At 36.5% G+C, this 4320-nt stretch overlaps 1 non-coding gene across 1 annotated transcript; it reads right to left on the bottom strand.

The window, feature by feature from the left end:
* Nucleotides 1-2961: 2961 nt before the first annotated feature.
* On the bottom strand, nucleotides 2962-3043 carry TRNAL-AAG (transfer RNA leucine (anticodon AAG)). The gene has a single exon. It is a non-coding gene; the product is annotated as a tRNA-Leu (tRNA).
* Nucleotides 3044-4320: the final 1277 nt, after the last annotated feature.

The raw sequence follows: 4320 nt of genomic DNA, 5'->3' as shown, positions 1-4320 counted from the left end.
AGTTATTGAAATGGAATTAGGCATTCCTAAAACAACCGCATACCGCATTTTGACCGAAGTTTTGGCCTTTAAGAAGGTTAATTCGCGGTTTGTACCACACAAACTCACTGAAGACCAAAAAGTTGATCGAATTGCGCATTGCAAAGACATCGTTAAAAGTGCTCGGCAGGATCGAAACTTCTTGAAATCGATTGTAACTGGTGACGAGACGTGGTGTTTTGAATATGAGCCCGAAACAAAGCGGTAAAGTGCTGAATGGAGAGCGCCGGATGAAGGAACACCCAAAAAAGTCGCTTGGTGAAGTCAAAAGTTAAGGTGATGCTGATTTGTTTTTACGATTCAAAAGGAATTATCCACAAAGAATTTGTTCAGCCCGGCCAGACAGTCACTGGAGAGTTTTACTTGGGCGTCATGAAGCGTTTGCTGGCAAGAATTCGTCGTATTCGGCCCGAATATCGCGAAATCGGCAGTTGGATTCTTTTGGACGATAATGCACCATCACATCGTTCGCGACTTGTAACTGAATTTTTGGTCAAAAATCACATTATTCGGTAGCATCATCCGCCCTATTCACCAGATCTCGCTCCGTGCGATTTCTATCTGTTCCCGAAACTGCATTTGGCGATGAAAGGAAAGTGGCACGCATCGATTGATGCCATTTTGAAGGCGACGACCACCGTCCTAAAGACCATTCCAATAAAGGACATGGAGAAGTCGTTTGACAACTTGTTGGAGCGTGCAAATATGTGTATCGATGCAGAAGGGGAATACATTGATTAATAAAAATGATTTGTTCCAAAATTTACATTGCTTTTTTGTTTTTTTTTTTAAACGTTCGGTTTCTTTTGGAATGGAGGGTGTACATGCAAATTAAATTTTACAGGATTTTCCCGTTATTGTTTTACATTTAAAAGAATGACGGGATTTTCTCGATGGCTAGGGCGGGAGTTTCTCAATTTAAGGAATTTACTGACCGGACTTCTTTAAGCTTATGGGACCTCTTCCAGCATAACCCCGTTGTTGAATAATAACATCAAGGCGAAACAAACTTATTTCTGTGAATATGTAATACAAATACATAAAGCAAAATATCTAAATCAAAAAACCTGGTTTAAACCCCAAAAAAGCCTGGTTTAAACTGCCTCCCCCCCCAAAAAAAAAACGGGTTTTTGGCATTTTCAGAAAAAACCATGGTTCTTGCCAACTCTGCTTACTTTTGTATATAGGAGGTTAAAATGTGTTTATTATATACATTGGTTAATCCTTTGGAATTCATAATGTAAAAATGTTGAAGTAAAATTGTTTAAAATATCTTTTCGAAATTCATGGTTTACTTTCGAGGTTTTATATTATTATCGGCATCAACCACTAATTAAATGACTTTCTGTGTTATAGAGAAGCGAAACAAAGTCTGCTTTATCGATTTAAAGCAGAATTTTGAAAAAAGCCCAAAATTTCCCAAGCAAAAAAGCAAAGCAGAAAAAACCGAGTTTTTTTTCCAAAAAAGCCGGGTTTTTTTCCGAGCCCTTGCATCTCTAGTTGCAATACACCACGAATGTCTTAACAATTTTTATTTTGCTTGTTAAAGCGGGCAAGGTAGCTCAGTGGTAGAGCGCTTATCTTTCGTGTGCGGTTCCAGGTTCGATCCCCGACCAGATAAGTTTGTCGTGGACAACATTGTGCCCGTAGGTTTTCTCAGCGTACTCCCGTTTCCTTCCACCTTCTGTTTCCGTCAAATTCTTCCATCTTCATTTACTTGCTTTAATTATCGTCTCCCTTAGCCTAAAAGGGATACTCGTGAAGTTAAACTGAAAAATTTATTTATTTTATTTTTAATTTTTTTTATTGTATACGGTATATCTATATATTGTTAATTGTCATGCTATGAGAAAACGTGTTTACCTCGGTGGAAAGTCCGGGGCATATTACCAAATTAAAAGAATTAACATATATACCCAATTTTTCAGCTATTATGTCATTTTCCCTTATTTTAGATTATGTCATTTTAGACCATATATATATATATATACAGGGCCGGATCCAGGATTATCTGAGGAGGGGTCCACCAATAACTACCAGTATATTTGAATTAAATTTGAGTTTTATAAAATGCCTCTAGGCATCTGTGATGTGAATGAGGAATTCCTATGGAAATGCTAAGTGTCTGCTCTCGATGAATTATTTTCCTTCAACCTTCAGAAAATCGACTTAAACTAATGATTTTGCAAAACTCACTGCTAGCTTCTCACTTTAGTTAGTGTATATTGTAACGAAGGGGGGTGCACGTGCACCTTTGCACCCTCTAAATCCGGCTGTAGAATATATATACACACTATAAAATCATTTTTTTTGCTACAGAACGAAGTGTAATATTACCGGGTACTTACATTTGTTGGGCATCATTGTGTATGTGATACCAGAAAAAATATACAGTAACACTTCATCAATTTCATAGCAATTGCCGACTCCCAATCATAAGGACCATTAATCTGTGTGAGAAAGTGTAAAAAACTGCGAAATGAAGGTAACTCTTTGAGTAGATATTTGTGTAGCTACAGTACAATAAAACTGGAAAATTGTCAATTTTGGAAGAAGAAAATAAATTTGAGGCAGAATGGTAATTTTTTGGCGAAAAATAGTAAATATGGGGGACGAATTTTACTCCACTCCGCGGTGCCCAATTAAGCTGGTGCCCACTCGAAATTGACTACACCAACCTGAATTAAAACTCGGTATTTTGTTCAATTATTGCTGTTGAGAAAGGAGCAATGCAGAGCCAACCGAAATATCGCTCTGAATTCAGATCAAATTAACGTATTCAGAAAAGACAATTTGGCTGAAAACAGCTCCCTACGTCATAGGTGGCTAAAGATCTTTTATAGCTATATATTCTTTGCTAATTTTGTTACTATTTGCACTCTGAAATCACTGTATTAATTCATATAAACGGTTAAAAAGTACTGGCAGCGGTGGGATTCGAACCCACGCCTCCGAAGAGACTGGTGCCTTAAACCAGCGCCTTAGACCGCTCGGCCACGCTACCACATGTTATATTTTTAGCTGTTAAGAAATCTACATCTTTTATTTGCTTCACTCTAAATGCGTGACCTTGTGTGAATCACCGACTTGGTTAAAGTCCATTGTTCAGTATTCACACTGTCTGTCAACGTTGTTTCAATTATTTAACGTGAAAACTTCATTAAAGAGATTCTTACACAAGCTGCTAAGAGCAGATTGACGAATTGTTGGCAAAGTAAAATTACTGCAAATAGATGTTTTGTATTTCTTAATCTGGATCTAATTAATTTTACGAAACTGAAACTGAAAGTTACATTTTATTTGTTATATTACATTTTATATATTTTATTTTTTTTCAGTTCCACTTAAAAATTGATTATTTACTTCACTGGATCAAATTTTTGACAATAATATTTATTGATATTGGGGCGACTTCAGTTTTAATGGCCGGGTAGGCAACAATAAATAAATAATTTCCAACTGGATGCTCTATGACATCACAGTGTTCCGTCGTCATTCTCAGAGTAAAAGAAGCAAACAGGAAACCTGTAGTTGATAAAACACATTGGCAAGATCAAACAACAATCCCGGTGCGATAGTCGAGTTTGTTTTTCAAATACACTACTTGTGGATTTACGAGCGGGTATCAAGAAGCTCTTCCAACTTTATTGATACTTCCTTATATATCTACTCGTACACTGCCAACACTTGTTTATTACATTTTCCTTCTTTGCTCTATCTGTTTCTCTCTGTCGTTTCTCCTATCGTAAAAGCGCGCTCCTACGTCATACAATGGCCAGTTCGAAATGACAGGTCTAAGTGCAATATTTTAAGCTTTAACTCAAGTTGGAGAAAGAAAAGCAAAACTGGAATAGCGAAAGAGACGGACAGGAAGTGGTTAGAGGTCCTATTAGTTGAGAAAACATTGTTTTATTAGGGAGGTGTCTTATAATAAGATAGGAAGTAGAAGAAGATGGTGATGCCAATGAACTATACTGGACCAATAATGAACTCTATTAATGAGGGCAACTGTTCCGTTAAAACTTAAGAGATTAGTGGAGGCAGTGGGAGGCGGTCGGGATTAACTTCATCTTGAGTAAGATATTATAGAAAAAGAAATAGTTACTACATTAATATATATATATATATATATATATATATATATATATATATATATATATATATATAGGGATGGCCAAAATTTTCCGGAATTCGGATTCCGGAAATTTTGTTTTCCGGAATCGGAAAATTTACTTTCCGGAATTCGGAAAAATTCCGGAATTCGGAAAAATTCCGGAATTC

The sequence above is a fragment of the Thermobia domestica genome, chromosome 2 (assembly GCF_964235325.1).
Source record: "Thermobia domestica chromosome 2, izTheDome1.hap1.1, whole genome shotgun sequence".
In the NCBI taxonomy this organism is placed as follows: Eukaryota; Metazoa; Arthropoda; class Insecta; order Zygentoma; family Lepismatidae; genus Thermobia; species Thermobia domestica.
Note: the sequence above shows the minus strand (reverse complement) of the source record. Positions and strands in the feature narration are given on the sequence as shown.